Raw genomic sequence first — 16,683 nt, 5'->3', positions numbered from 1 at the left:
TCAATAGGGAGTATTGCAGAACTCAACCATAATCTGGGCTGAGATAAACACAGCTGTGGCCCACCTTATCTGTCTATGCCAGATTTCCCATATCATGGCACTCTCTAGTCAATGTTTCTCAACCTTGGCAACTTGAATATATGTGGACTTCAACCCTGAGAAGACTGATGGCCATGCTGCCTTGGCGTTTTAGAATTATATCCATATATATGGATAATTCAAAATATATGAAAAACAGCAGGTTGTTGAATCTGTACTATGAACAAATAAAGTAAAATAAAGCGTATGATTCAATGGAAAATTTTCCAGTGCAAGTATTTTCTTTCAAAACTCTGGATCTGCATAAAAAGATTATGATTATTCCTATGATAAACATCAGAGCTGCTTTATACTGATCAGTACCAGGGCAATTTGATCTGACAAGCTTTGCCTATTGTGCAAATCTAATTCTTGGTGGTTTATAGTTCATTTGAGCCTACTCATGGGTTTGTGCACTAACTATGCCAACATACTTGGAGATCATTGGCATGGGACATAGGCTTTGTATTGTTTCTTCTACATTTGTGCATTCTATAAAGCAAATGTTCTTCATTTTGATTTCACCTTGTGGGAAGCAAATACATGTTCTGATTATTTTCTGTCACTTTGCTAAATTCTATATAAAAGATAGATAGCATTTTTCATTCCTTCCTCTGTCCTTTTGTTTTAATCAGCAAAATCCATTACAAAGAGACTGTGTGTTCTGTTTCTAGTTTTTGTTGGCCCTGGCTGCATTCTTAGATAAGCCAATGGCTCCTCGGAAGCTTTCAGATTGCAAACAAGGATCTGTAGCTAACTTTTGAAAATAAAAAGCAATTCTAGCTGCCTTTCTTAGTTTGGCCACCAGAGAGTGCATATTTCCGCACGAGTTGCAGCCACAAACGTTCCACCTTCCCAAAAACTTTTTAAAACTCCAAACAACTGGAACTTTTTGCAAAGCACAACAATATTTGAGCCTTTGGACCTGCATCTGATTCAGCAGTGCATATTTTTGCTCCGCTTCCCATTCCTGTTGTCTCTCCATGTGTGGTGAGTGTCCTAGTCACCAGCATTGCTGGAGATGCTGAGTGCTGGATTTTGAGAAAGCATCTGAAGTCCTTTGTCACAAAGGGTGGGGAGGTTTGCAGACAACTCAACAGCACCTCCCCTTCACCTCCAGTTGACTATGGAAGGGGCTGTTATATATGCCTAGCTGGCTTTTCCCCTTTCTTCTGAGTTTGGAAGAACCTGACAAGAAGAAACACTTTGTTTTTCTCTCCTCTCCTTCACCATGTCATGTGGCAGGAAATAAGAGGAACTGAGGAGTCAAGTGCCTAAGCTGCCCAGCAATCCTTCTTAAGGTGAGTAGCATATCTAAGATCTTACCTCTTGTTATTGAATGGACTGAAGAAGTAGTGAGATTGTGGTGTGGTTGGGGAGGCAGAAGAATGTTTTGTTAGCGTCTTTTCCCTCTTGTGCATAATCATGCTACAAAGATGTTCTGGGCCTGCTAATATCATTTTTTTTGTCTTATCCTCATGAGTTGGACCTTGACCTTGAGTTCATTCCAATTGCTGAATGAGATGAGCGTAAGCCATCTTAACCCTTTTATCCTGAAGCCATCCCCCAAACACCCCAGAATTATATAAAATTTGCTTGGCTTTTTTCACTGTTACAAAATCAGGTGATTTTGTGGTGATTAAAAATAGAGACAGTGAAAGTACAATACAAGTAGGCGGTACAATAGCAAAAAATCATGCCAATGTACTTTTCTTTCAGTTGAAGAAGCAATATGAGCCTTTCAGATCAGCTGTGGAGAAAAACCCTTAGTCACTTATTTCCAGCATAGCTCTGGATTACCTTTTTCTCTCTTAGCTATTCTTCCCTATCTGTGAATTGGAAATAATGGGCGCCTAACTTCATATGTACAGGGCTGACGTGGGAAGAAAGAGGGCATTTTACATTATTATAGTGTTTCCTCTACCAAGGTGCCCTGTCTAACCCTGGAGAATGGTGAATTAAAAAGAAGAAGAAAAAAACATTCTGCATCTTGAAATGCAATGCAAAAAACAACAACAAAACCCTATGGTATTTAAATATAGCCCAATATAAATCAAGTAAACATCACTGCTTAGCTACAACAACATCAATCCATCTGTAGAAATCTCCAATGGGGCAGAAATAGGGCTGTAAGGAAGATGAAATAAAAGTGTCTGATTGTGGATGGAGATGCCGACAACTGGAACTGGAGACCAGCGGAGAGGGAAAAGATGAGATATGAAAGGGACTGTAGGTCTAAGAACATATTTGGAAGGTGTTTAAGTATTAGTATTACTTTTTTAAAAAAATAAATAAATTAAACTCTACCAAGCAATTTGTTAGAGAATCTGGATTCCATGACAAGAGGCCCAGAAGGATATGACTATGTTCACAGCAATTCTGATATTTTAGTTAGAATGTACAGTAAATATTAAATAATTAGACTTTCAATAATTTATGTTGGTTTTGAATTATTTCTGACATCCACCTATGATATCTGGTACCACATTTTCTGGTATGGACTAAAATGGAAAGACCTCTTTCTGGATCAAACCAGCCAGGAGAATCTTCACTTATGTTACGAATTGGTTTACTTTAATCATAATTTGTTAAATACACCATAAAGGCTTAGTATTATTTATTTGATTTTATTTATATAGCTTCCATCTCACTTAAGTGACTTTAGGCAGCTAACAGTACTATACAATAAATAAAATAAATCCATAAAATACACAATAGAAAAATAGAAAATAAAAATAAAACACACACCAGCTGGTCATGTAGTAATCTAGCCTATCATCCACACAACCAGGAGATGGGTTTTAATCCACTTTCAGGGCCCAAGGTTTGGCAGTAATCCAAGTTTTCAAAACCTTATGAAAGCCAACAAGGATGGGGCCAATCTACTTCTCAGGGGATGATGTTTCAATGTTTTGCCGTGCCAAAAAAGGTGGGATCTTCTGGGCCCACCAGCTGGCACTCCCTAGCCCAGGGGTAGGCAACCTTGGCTCTTTTATGACTCGTGGACTTCAACTTCCAAGTCCACGAGTCATAAAAGAGCCAAGGTTGCCTACCCCTGCCCTAGCCATTGCTACCCACAGCATACTCTTCATGCCAGATTGGGTTGGATGGGTAGAAAGGTTTATTTGTTTGTCTGTTATTCAATTTTTATAGCTGCCCATTTCACATACTTGACTCTGGGTGGCTTACAATTAAAATACAAACAGTACCCCCCCAAAATATAAAAAATATAAAATGCAAATAATACAAGCATTAAAAACAAACATTTGAAGGAATAAAATATAATCACTGGGAGAGCATAGCCATTCAATACCAGCAGAGCTATTTTATGGGTTCTATATTATTCTCTGATCCTTAAACCAGATGGCAGAGCCAGGACTTCAAGATCTTCCAAAAGGCCATCAAGTGTTAGGCTGAGTGCCAATGTTAGACGGTGTTTGTATGTAACACTAGATCACACTATGTTTTACAAACTAAAACAATTGGCCTCATAAATATGTTAAACAAAAAATAACTGACATTGGCTGACTATCCACATAATGTTTAATCATAGTGCAGTGTTTTTAGCTATGGCTTAGTGTACGATGGTTACTCAGCTAACATTGAACTAAACCAAGGGTCTCAAAACTTAATAACTTTAAGACTTGTGGGCTTCAACTCTCTGAATCCCTCAGCCAGTCCTCAATTGATGACTGGAGTTGGTCATCTAAGCGATGCAGCCATTAAGTGAGTCCTACCCAGTGGTGGGATTCAGATATGTGAACAACCAGTTCTCTGTGTGGATGCTGCTTCTGAAAGTTCATCCTGGGCCTGGGCAACAAAAAATTAGCTACTGGTTCTGCCGAAGTGGTGCAAACTGGCTGAATCCCACTACTGGTCCTACCTAATTACAGAAACTCTTTTGCTGTAGTTGTGAAGCAAATCACCATAAGCGAATACGGTTTCTCCCATTGACTTTGCTTTGTTGGACACCCTCTGGGAGAGATCACAAATGGTGATCACATGACCTAGGGTGCTGCAATCGTCGTAAATACATGCCAGTTGCCAAGAGCCAGAATTTTGATCATGTGACCATAGAGACACTGGAACAGTCATAAGTGTGAGGACTGGTCGTAACTCACTTTTTTCAGCATCATCATACATTTGCAAGGTTGTTAAACCAATAGTCATAAGTCAAGGACTATCTGTATACTGTATTTAAATAAGCTTGATGTTCCTTTTACCATAGTGGCAAGTTATATATGGAACTAACTTCTATGGAGACAAACCATTAGCCACCCAGGTTCAGGGCTATCTGCTAATAGAAGCTCTCCACTATCTGAGGCACAGCTGGTATTCTCACAGCTGGTATTCTCCTTTAATTTGGGAAGAAATGGCCAGGTTAACAAGAAAAACATTACACCTCCTAGATTTAAGCCACCTCATTGTATTGCAGATGAAAGAAATGGTGGCATATAAAGTCTTGACTGATGTTTCGAGTAAGTCATCAAATCCTGTTTCTAAAGGCAAATCTTCGCACTACATGTCTATGGAGTTTCTCAGTCACCCAGTCTCATCCAAGAAACAAAATGTCTTCAAGGAAAAACAGTCCAGTTGCCTTTAAAAAAAAACACCTTTGGGATTTCGCACTACATGCAATTTTAAGATCATCGTAAAGCACATAATTGGCATGAGATGGCATTAAAGCACCTTCAACTTCTTCAGTGAAAGCGGCAGATCTTCCATTATCAGGCAAGTGGCGTGGACATATAGTCTGTGCTGCATAAAACTTCTGAAGTAATCTGGATAAACACATTACACATCCATCAGGCAAAGCATAATACTGTAAGTGCCACAGAAATCTTCCAGTGATTTGTAATTCAAAGTGTGGTTTTTGCAATGCCTGCTCTCTTCCCCTTGATCAAAGTGACAGGCTTCCCCCCCCCCACCCTTCTAGCTGTTTTTCTCTGGGTGCATTTGCAAGCACAATTAATTTGGTTCCTGAATGAATCACTTTTCTAGACTTGCCTAGTATGCTGAAGCACAAATTAAATTAAAATAAATTAACCAAAGAGCCTCACAATTACCACCCAGGGCTAGGCACGGGTTTTCCATAATTGGGATAGCAAAGGAAAAGAATCCAAATCTCTCCTCCCACCCCATTTTTAACAACAAGAAGTAAAGTGGCAGCGCACTAAACAGAAGCAGCTGAGACTGGGTAAGGATAAATTATCGTTGTTAAGCCAATATTTATTTATTTATTATTTAAACTTATATACCGCCCTTTTCCCGTAGGACCCAGGGCGGTTCACAAGGTGATTAAAACAATATAACAATACAAAAGTTAATAACAAATTAAAATAAATTAAATTATCCTTAATTAAAATCTAAAACCCTTAACTCTAATTAAAAAACTCAATTACAATAGGTTAAAAATTAAAAGTTCTCAGTCCTGGCCAGAAAGCTCAAAGAGCCAGGTCTTGAGGTCCTGGCAGAACGAACAAAAATCTGGGGCAGTCCTGAGCTCTACAGGTAACTGGTTCCAAAGGGCAGGCATGCCCACAGAGAAGGCCCTCCCCCTGGGTGTCGCCCTCTGGCAATCCTTTGCCGGCGGCACCCTGAGAAGGCCCTCCCTGTGGGAGCGCACAGGACGAAGGGAACTTGATGCTGGCAGCAGGTGTTCCCTCAGATATCCCGGACCCAAGCCATTTAGGGCTTTATAGGTCACCACCAGCACCTTGAATCTCACCCGGAGGGCAACCGGAAGCCAATGCAGCTCGTGGAGCAGAGGTGTTACATGGGAGTATTGGGGAACCCCCATCACAACTCGCGCGACCGCATTCTGCACTAGTTGAAGCCTCTGAGTGGTCCTCAAGGGCAGCCCCATGTAGAGAGCGTTACAGTAGTCTAACCAGGAGGTCACGAGTGCATGAGTGACTGTGCGCAAGGCATCTCGGTCCAGATAGGGCCGCAACTGGCGCACCAGGTGAACCTGGGCAAAAGCCCCCCTGGTCACGGCTCCTATATGATCTTCAAAACTGAGCCGCAAATCCAGGAGGACACCCAAGTTGCGAGCCCTATCGACGGGGGGTAACCCCTTACCCCCCATCATTAAAGGTGGAATAGAATTATTCACTCGAGATGCCTGTACGCACAGCCACTCAGTCTTGGCAGGATTGAATGGAGATGAGCACCATCCCCTAAAGTTGGCAACGATTAACAGTAAAATCCACAGGGACTCTTTTACCTTTTTTAATTAATAGGTTAAACTCTGAAAGAGAGGTTGGATGATGCTGTGGAAGCTGGAGCCTTGCCTGCCTACTACTTTAGGGTTGGATATATGAATAAATGTAGTCAACCATGACTTAATCAACAAGTTATAGTTAACAATATTTGAGTGGCAGAATATGTGAATTCAGTGATAAGATTAGATCTCCTCATGCAAGCTTCTGTTCAACTGTAATAGCCAATAAGTGTTGGCAAATTCATGAATGGAAATAGATGTGACTGGGCAGAGTTGGCATCCTCTGGGTCCCACCAATTAAAAAGTGTGGGCCCTAGGAAGTGGGCCTTCTCTGTTGCAGCCCCTGCCCTTTGGAAAGATGTCTTCCCGGAGAATCCTTCTTTGTACTGATTGCACATGACATGGTTTGAAATTGTTTTACATTGTTTTATATTGTGCTGGAATACGGCAGCCTGTTAAATGAATATAACAATAAACAGTAAATAACATTTTTTTAAAAAAAAGTGATTTAATTCACTGGCTACCGGCATATATCAAGTGAAAATAAGTGTGAAGAAGTATTTTCTTTTGGCAATTTTGAGCTTATGGCAATGGAAGCACCATCAGCACAAATTTAGATAAGAAAATTTATCAATCATCAAGAAAAGCTTTTATAATTCAACTCATATCAGTCCTAGAAAAAGATTTGTGTCTCTGAAAAGAAGGTAAAGTATTTTGTCAGTCCATTTTTACCTCTCCATACATCAATCAAACTTAAAGTATCAGTCAATTCAAAAAACGTTTGGGGCAGTTTTCCTTGTGTTTCTTTAATTTCTTTGTCAGCTGATCTGTCCAGTTGTGGGGTTACTACCCCAATGTAATCTCCAATTACACACCAATACTGGAAGGAATAAGCAAGTAGATGTTCGGGCAAATATTTAAAAAAACATAGCTTTTTCTTCTTGTGGGGTGTATAATTCCACAACAATTCAATTTGCACCATTATATATCTGCATTGATCATCAGCAAACAATAAATTTGGATGTAATTGGGGTTTTATATATAAGATTACCCCATTAATTTTCTTCTTAGAATTAACAGAAATAAATTCCAGAGCTAAAGTCTTGTTTATTAAATACTTTTTGTCAGTCTCTTTAATATGGTTTTTTTTTGCAGACATGTTATACCATGATTAACGTTTTCAAATAGTGAAATAACTTTTTTCTCTTTTGTGGGGAATTCACCCCATTAACATTCCATGTCAAAATCTTGCCATCTATTGGCTATGAAGAGGACGTTCCAGGCACTCCAGCTATGGCTCCCAGCTCCACAACCTGTCCTTGATCAGCATCAGACCTCTTTTTATCTTCTTGTATAAGAACAAATCTTAGGTTGAGGGCACGTCAGCCCTCTGAAATAGTCATCTCACTTGCTTCTTACTTGAGGGAAGTTCAGATGGATCTCTTTTGTGATCAGTATAACAAGAACAGATAGAGAAATGTGTGAATGATTTGACTGAATGAACACTGTGCTATGATAAACACACTCTGTAACCCTTGGCTCTTATTTTTGCCTATTTTAGTCTGTGATGGAAATTGCTTTAGGAAAAAGAGAGAAAAATGTTTTTGGGGAGGGGGTGTCTCCAAGGTGTTCTAAAGATAAGTACTGTGGAAACTATAGAAATACACATCTTTAAAAGAGTTTTATACTGAACCTCAAAATGCATGGCCAGCGACTGTTAGGATATTAAATTAATTAAAATTGGGATATATAAAGCGAGTTTTGAATACTGTCTGGGTATTCAGTACATATTTTTCCTAATTATTTCAGATGTCACAAGAGGGAAAAAAATGGATTTCCTCTCAGAGAAGGGGTTGGACTTGATGCCCTTATAAAATTATCCAGGGCTGTATGATCCTATTCTAATTTTTTTATAGAGCCTTTGCTAAGAGACCCTACTTAAAATACTATACAATGGATGGATTTGTCTGTGGGAGGTCCTCACCTATAGAATAGTCTGCCCCCCACCCCCGAGAAAGAATAGTCCCAACTTTTATGGCTTTCTGGAAGGGGATAAAAAAAGCCTGGTTATTCTGGGTGGCATTAATTAATTAATTAATTAATTCATCTGATTTTAAGGCTGCCCACTCATCAGTGACTCTGAACACCTTACAGCAAGGCTGGGAAAAACATATCAGAAATGTTGCGGTGCAAGCAAATGCTGCATAATTCTAACTCAAAGGCAGCTGATAGTGGAGGCATTGGTACCAGTATGTTGTTAGAATTGAACTATTTATTGCTAGTGTATTATATCTATTATTAATATTGGACTACTGCCTGGAATTCATCTGGACTGTGGCAAAAGATAAATCTCAAATAATTAGAAGTTCCATGTACTTAAAATGGGGAGGTGAAAGGAATAGATATCAGTCTAATCTAAAGAAAATCTACTCTAAAGAAAAGAAGAAACAGGAGTGACATGGCAGCAGTATTCCAGTATTCGAAGAGGAAGTTATTCACCAAAGCATCAGAGGGCAGGACAAGAAACAATTGTTGGAAACTGACCAAAGAGAGAAGCAACCTGGAATTAAGGAGAAACTTCCTGACAGTGAGGACAATTAACCAGTGGAACAGCTTGCCTTCAGAAATCATGGATGCTCCATCACTGGAGGTTTTTAAGAAGAGACTGGACACTCACTTGTCTGAGATGGCATAGGCTCTCCTGCTTGAGCAGGGGGGCTGGACTAGAAGACCTCCAAGGTCCCGTCCAATTCTATTCTATTCTATTCTATTCTATTCTATTCTATTCTATTCTATTCTATTCTATTCTATTCTATTCTATTCTATTCTATTCTATTCTATTCTATTCTATTCTATTCTATTCTATTCTATTCTATTCTATTCTATTCTATTCTATTCTATTGATCCAGAGAGGACCAGTTTAACTCTACCTTAAGCCAGAGAAACTAACTGGATGATAACATATGTAGCAACTGCAAGAGGGATTTTGGAGTCTTAGTGGACAATCACTTAAATATAAGCCACTAGTGTGTTGCAGCTCTCAAAACGTCAATGCTGTCTTAGGCTGCATTAACAGAGGGATAGAATCAAGATCATGCAATGTGTAAGTACCACTTTATAATGCCTTGGTAAGACCACACTTGGAATGTTGCACCCAGTTTTGGTCTTTAGGATGTAAAAAGATGTTGAGACTATAGAAAGAGTGCAGAGAAGAGCAACAAAGATAATTAGGGGACTGGAGGCTAAAACGTATAAGGAACGGCTGCTGGAATTGGGTATGTCTAGTTTAATGAAGAGAAGGACGAGGGGGGACATGATAGCAGTCTTCCAATATCTCAGAGGCTGCCACAAAGAGGAGGGAGTCAAGCTATTCTCCAAAGCACCTGAATGCAGGACAAGAAGCAAGAATGGAAAATAATCAAGGAGAGAACTGACCTAGAACTAAGGAGAAATTTTCTGAAAATTAGAACAATTAATCAGTGGAACGGCTTGCCTCCAGGGTTTAGGATAAGATAACCTCTTTGAGCTGATCTCATACTTATCCAGCTGGTTTGATCTGAGCTGTTCTGTGCTCAACATCTTCCACTCTCTAAACATTTCATCAGAGTTTAAGCTCAGCTTAGCTGAGTTAACCACCCAGTCAGCCAGTATGCATTGATAAAGCCCTTTAGAGAAGGCTGTTTGGGGTTGACTATATGAAGAACATTTCATTTGTGCTGTTTTGTTACCTGTGGCACATAGTTTGCTCTTCCAGTTTAACAAAATATTTTTATTTTATTTTTTATTTTAATTCCATTTATATCCCGCCCTTCTCCGAAGACTCAGGGCGGCTTACAAACTTAGCAGTAGCCTTCATTCCATGTATATGCCTGCTTATTAGGGCTTTCACACACACCCGCCCCCAAGCGGCATTATTACAAAGTCAGCTTATTGCCCCCAACAATCTGGGTCCTCATTTTACCTACCTCGGAAGGATGGAAGGCTGAGTCAACCTTGAGCCTGGTGGGATGCGAACCTGCACTAATTGCAGGCAGCTGGTGTTACTTAAGGAGGCATTAGCCCACTGCTCCACCAAGGCTCTTTATAATATAATAATATAATATAACACAGAAACAATTTTGATCCAACTGTTTATAAATAAGCTGCAAAGCAAGGTTGCTTTTTTAGTTTTGGTAGTAAATTGAATTTGAATTTGATCAGTAGAAGCCTTCTTAGGGATTTCTTCAATCTTGTGCATTCTAGATATGTTAGAATTCAAGTCCCATGATTCTCAGCCAGAATGGTAATAATGGGGAACGATGGAACTTCTAATAGAGATGAAGTCAGGAAGGTTTATGTGAGATTTTGAAAAATGAGCAGAGTTAAATATTGATTTGAACAGACTATCAATTCAGATGTCTTGTAGCAATGCCTCCTATAATAGGATGATGGGAGCAATCTGATAACTGAGATTATATTATAACTAACTTAAAAAATGAAAGACCATTAATCAAAGAAATAGATGGAGGAAGGGGGGATGATAAGGATGAAGGTATTAATTACATTTTTTTCTCTCTAGTCAAGCGCATGGGGAAAAGGAAAGTCTGATTATTTAATAGATTTATGCAGGAATTTGACCAGGAAAGAAGACACAGTGGTCTTCATTCTGCAGGAAATCTTACAGGGTTGTGGGAACAAGTGGAAACAGGAGTCTGACTATCAACGCTGCAAACTTTCATCTTATAGTGAGCTTTTATACATGTATAAATAAAAAAATCATTGAAAGACTCATGAATCCTGCATTACTTCTTGAGAGAACTGGACTGTAGGAGATGACCAGGCTGATCCCAAGGGAGGGGCCAAACACGTCATCATTCTCAAGTCTTTTCATGCCCACAAGAGATCTAAGTCCAGCCCACCTTGAATTCCATTGATTCTTATCTACCACCTGGATTTCCTGATTTCCTTGGTGCTTTAACATGAACTCTGAGAAGCACCAGAACCCTTAAAAAGTTTACTGTTGAAAATAAGGTGTATGTCAGGGCCTCAAAGAAATGTATCACTATTCTATCTAACCTATACATGCTTCTATAACCATTTGGGAGGCACCTGCCATTCTGTTGGGAGGGGGGATTTCATTACGGGGATATACAATATGCTTTGCTTTGCCCATGCCACACTGCTCTTCCCCCAGGGGAAGGAATGCGGCCGAATACCATCACCCTTATCTGGAAGATGGTTTGCACTTGGAGCCAAGAGAGACCTTGAAGAGCTCACCATAGGAGCCAGTTACCAAAACAATATACCACCTGTAGATTGGCCGAGATTCAAATGGACAGTGGGACCCTGGGGGGGGGGGAGGAGTAACGAATATTGCTTTTGATATACTGCTTATGCGGGCTATTTCCTCAGACTTCGCTTTGCTTCTTTGCTATCACCTAATAAAAGTTCCTTTTGAGACAATGCCTGTTTCAAGAGTTCTGCTTTATTGGGAGACCTAGTTGAGGCAGGTCCTTACTTGTATCACATACTGTTTTTTTGTATGCATAGATAAAGCATTAGCAGAACAGGACAGACTGGGAAAGCACAGATAAACTGAAGCTGTAGGATATGTTGTGTGTAGAGGGGCCCAGAGTTTTCCTAATCTATCAGTTTTGCTTTGGAAATAAGGCTGGGTGTTTCAAACCTGAAAATCCAGCAAGCATTTTAGATGAACACCAGAGGCCTCCCTATTCAGCTGCTGATGCTCCTACTCATGTCCTTTCCGTCATACATTGGCCTTTATCCTTTTCTCTTTTCACTAGATTTTCACTCTGTATAAACTGTAGAATACAGAGACCTTATCTATTTTGTCGTGTACAGATAGTTCTCGACTTATGACCACAATTGAGCCCAAAATTTCTGTTACTAAGGGAGACAGTTGTTAAGTGAATTTTGCTCCATTTAATGACCTTTCTTGCCACAGTCGTTAAGTGAATCACTGCTGTTATTAAGTTGGCAACATGGTTGTTAAGTGAATCTGGCTTCCCCATTGACTTTGCTTGTCAGAAGGTCACAAAAGGTGATCACATGACCATGGGACACTGCAACCGTCATAAATGTAAATCAGTTTCCAAGCATCTGAATTCTGATCAAGTGACCATGGAGATGCTGCAATGGTCGTAAGTGTGAAAAATGGTCATAGGTCACTTTTTCAGTGCCTTGTAACTTCAAATGGTCACTAAATGAACTGTTGCAAGTCGAGGACTACCTGTAGTTCTGTATGGTTTGATAATAGTTATACATCAGTCAATCAGTCATGCAGTAGTATACTATCTGTGCCAAATGTCCATCATCACTGATTATGGATCTTCTTTGGGATTCCAAAACGTTTTTATGCTCCAGAGCAGCTGCAAATATTCACTGATCTTCTGATCCCAAGTGGGGGATCCAGATGAAATCCAGCAGCCTCCACAGAAGTAAACGTCATTAAATTGAAAGTTATAAGACATACAAGCACAGGAATAGTCCAGCTGTATCACATGAAAAGTCATCTTAGTCCAACATGTTGATACTCATTGTGGCCAGATACTGTATTTTTGAGGTACTTTCAAGCAGCAGACCCCTTCATGGATTACTGCCTTGTCGTGGCGAAGGGGCTTGCGTAATTCAATGAAGCTATGAGCTATGCCGTGCAGGGCCACCCAAGACGGAAAGGTCATAGCAGAGAGTTCTGACAAAACGTGATCCACTGGAGAAGGAAATGGCAACCCACTCCAGTATCTTTGCCATGAAAACCCTATGGACAGTACCAAAAGGCAAAACGATATGACGCTGGAAGATGAGCCCCTCAGGTTGGAAGGTGTCCAATATGCTACTGGGGAAGAGCAGAGGGCTAGTACTAGTAGCGCCAGAAAGAATGAAGCGACTGGGCCAAAGCCGAAAGGACGCTCAGCTGTGGATGTGTCTGGTGGTGAAAGGAAAGTCCGATGCTGTAAAGATTTTTTCTCCATAGGAACCTGGAATGTAAGATCCATGAATCAAGGAAAGCTGGACGTGGTCAAACAAGAGATGACAAGACTGAACATCGACATCTTAGGTATCAGCGAACTAAAATGGACAGGAATGGGTGAATTTAATTCAGATGACCACCAGGTATACTACTGCGGGCAAGAATCCCTCAGAAGAAATGGAGTAGCCTTCATAGTCAATAAAAGAGTAGGAAAAGCAATACTGGGATACAATCCTCAAAATGACAGAATGATCTCAGTTCGAATCCAAGGCAAACCATTCAATATCACAGTAGTCCAAGTCTATGCCCCAACCACCAGTGCTGAAGAGGATGAAATTGACCGGTTCTATGAAGCCCTACAGCACCTTATAGAACTAACACCAAAAAATGATGTCCTTATCATCATGGGGGATTGGAATGCTAAAGTAGGAAGCCAAAAGATAACCGGAATAACAGGCAAGTTTGGCCTTGGAGTACAAAATGAAGCAGGGCACAGGCTGATAGAATTTTGTCAAGAGAATACGATGGTCATAGCAAACACTCTTTTCCAACAACCCAAGAGACGGCTCTACACATGGACATCACCAGACGGTCAACACAGAAATCAGATTGACTATATGCTCTGCAGCCAAAGATGGAGAAGCTCTATACAGTCAGTAAAAACAAGACCAGGAGCTGACTGTGGCTCAGACCATGAGCTTCTCATTGCAAAGTTTAGGCTTAAGCTGAAGAAAGTAGGGAAAAGCACTAGGCCACTCAGGTATGAATTAAATCATATCCCTGTTGAATATACAGTAGAGGTGACAAATAGATTTAAGGAATTAGATCTGATAGACAGAGTGCCTGAAGAACTATGGACAGAGGTTCGCGACATTGTACAACAGGTAGCAACCAAAACCATCCCAAAGAAAAAGAAATGCAAGAAAGCAAAATGGCTGTCTGAGGAAGCTTTGCAAATAGCTAAGGAAAGGAGGGAAGCGAAAGGCAAGGGAGAAAAACATAGATATGCCCAATTGAATGCAGAATTCCAGAGAATAGCTAGAAGAGATAAGAATGCCTTCTTAAATGAACAGTGCAAAGAAATAGAAGAAAACAATAGAATAGGGAGGACCAGAGATCTTTTCAAGAAAATTGGAGAGATGAAGGGAACGTTTAATGCAAAAATGGGCATGATAAAAGACCAAAATGGCAGGGACCTAACAGAGGCAGAAGAGATTAAGAAGAGGTGGCAAAATTACACAGAAGAACTATACAAGAATGAGCTTAACGTCCCTGATAATCACAATGAGGTGGTCACTGACCTCGAGCCAGACATCCTAGAATGTGAAGTGAAGTGGGCCTTAGAAAAGCTGAGCAACAACAAAGCTAGTGGAGGTGACAGTATTCCAGCTGAGCTATTCAAAATCTTAAAAGACAGTGCAGTAAAAGTGCTACACTCAATTTGCCAGCAAATTTGGAAAACTCAACAGTGGCCACAGGATTGGAAAAGATCAGTTTACATTCCAATTCCAAAGAAAGGCAGTGCCAAAGAATGTTCAAACTATCGCACCATTGCACTCATTTCTCATGCTAGTAAAGTTATGCTTAAAATTCTACAAGCTAGACTCCAGCAGTATGTGGATCGAGAACTACCAGAAGTACAGGCAGGATTTCGAAGAGGCAGAGGAACTAGAGATCAAATTGCCAACATACGCTGGATCATGGAGAAAGCTAGGGAGTTCCAGAAAAACATCTACTTCTGCTTCATTGACTATGCTAAAGCCTTTGATTGTGTGGATCATAACAAACTGTGGCAAGTTCTTAAAGAGATGGGAGTACCAGACCATCTTATTTGTCTCTTGAGAAACCTATATGCGGGTCAAGAAGCAACAGTGAGAACTGGACATGGAACCACTGATTGGTTCAAAATTGGGAAAGGAGTCCGGCAAGGCTGTATACTGTCGCCCTGCCTATTTAACTTATATGCAGAGCACATCATGAGAAAGGCAGGGCTAGATGAATCAAAAGTTGGAATTAAGATTGCCGGAAGAAATATCAACAACCTAAGATACGCAGATGATACCACTCTAATGGCAGAAAGTGAAGAAGAACTAAAGAGCCTCTTGTTGCGGGTGAAGAAGGAGAGTGCAAAACTTGGGTTGAAACTTAACATTAAGAAAACCAAGATCATGGCATCTGGCCCTCTCAATTCCTGGCAAATAGATGGGGAAGAAATGGAGGTAGTGACAGATTTTATTTTCCTGGGCTCCAAGATCACTGCAGATGGGGACTGTAGCCAAGAAATTAAAAGACGCTTGCTCCTGGGGAGGAAAGCCATGACAAATCTAGACAGCACACTAAAAAGCAGAGACATCACCCTGTCAACAAAGGTGCGTATAGTCAAGGCTATGGTCTTCCCAGTTGCGGTGTATGGCAGTGAAAGTTGGACCATAAGAAAGGCTGAGTGCCAAAGAATTGAGGCCTTTGAACTCTGGTGCTGGAGAAGACTCCTGCGAGTCCCTTGGACTGCAAGGCGATCAAACCGGTCAGTCCTAGAGGAGATCAATCCTGACTGCTCTTTAGAAGGCCAGATCCTGAAGCTAAAACTCAAATACTTTGGCCACCTAATGAGAAGGAAGGACTCACTGGAGAAAAGCCTAATGCTGGGAAAGATCGAGGGCAATAGAAGAAGGGGACGACAGAGAATGAGGTGGCTGGATGGAGTCACTGAAGCAGTAGGCGTGAGCTTAAATGGACTCCAGAAGATGGTAGAGGACAGGAAGGCCTGGAGGAACATTGTCCATAGGGTCGCGATGGGTCGGACACGACTTCGCAGCTAACAACAACAACAACAAGCAGCAGATGGATACACATAGCAAGTGATATTTCGAAGAATGCTACTCCATTCTGCCTAAGGGTTACACAGAGACTTTAAAACAGTCCTTCTCCAAGGAACTTATACAATCCCCTGTTAAATTGCCCATGTTTGTGATCATCATCTCTTATCCCACCATATCTTTGGACAGCGAACCGCTTGAGTTGCTATATCTGTTCTAAATCTCCTTTTTGAGAGGAGAAATAATTCTCCCTATGTACTTTATCATGCCTTGTATAACTTTATACCTCTCAACCATATCCTGTACTCCCCTTGTTAGATTTTTTTTCCTAAATAAGAGTCCTAATGTTCTAGTCTGTGCTTGTATAAAAAGTATTAGAACACTTTCAGGTTGGATTTTGGTTGCCCCCTTCATGCTTCTTTATGTCTATTACTTCCTGCCATTCCCCCCAACATTTGGCAAGTAAGTTGGAGTGAATGTTGAAGTCTGAATTGACAAATCTTTGAAATTCTTCAGTGACATCTCAGAATGTTCAGTGCATGCATGCAAAATATATAATCTAAACATCAATCAATCTTCACCAGTTTCCTCAATGA

At 40.5% G+C, this 16,683-nt stretch overlaps 1 protein-coding gene across 1 annotated transcript in view; it reads left to right on the top strand.

Moving 5' to 3' along the window:
* The first annotated feature begins 1,222 nt into the window (after positions 1-1,222).
* SCARA5 (scavenger receptor class A member 5) overlaps positions 1,223-16,683 on the top strand; it is a 120,583-nt gene continuing 105,122 nt past the window's right edge. The window contains exon 1 of the mRNA XM_081322813.1: positions 1,223-1,379. The gene's annotated coding sequence lies outside the window, so the exon portion shown is untranslated. The remainder of the gene's footprint in view (positions 1,380-16,683) is intronic.

The sequence above is a fragment of the Vipera berus genome (genome assembly GCF_964194415.1).
Source record: "Vipera berus genome assembly, chromosome: 1".
Lineage (NCBI taxonomy): Eukaryota > Metazoa > Chordata > Lepidosauria > Squamata > Viperidae > Vipera > Vipera berus.
This window is presented reverse-complemented; position numbering and strand designations above follow the sequence as displayed.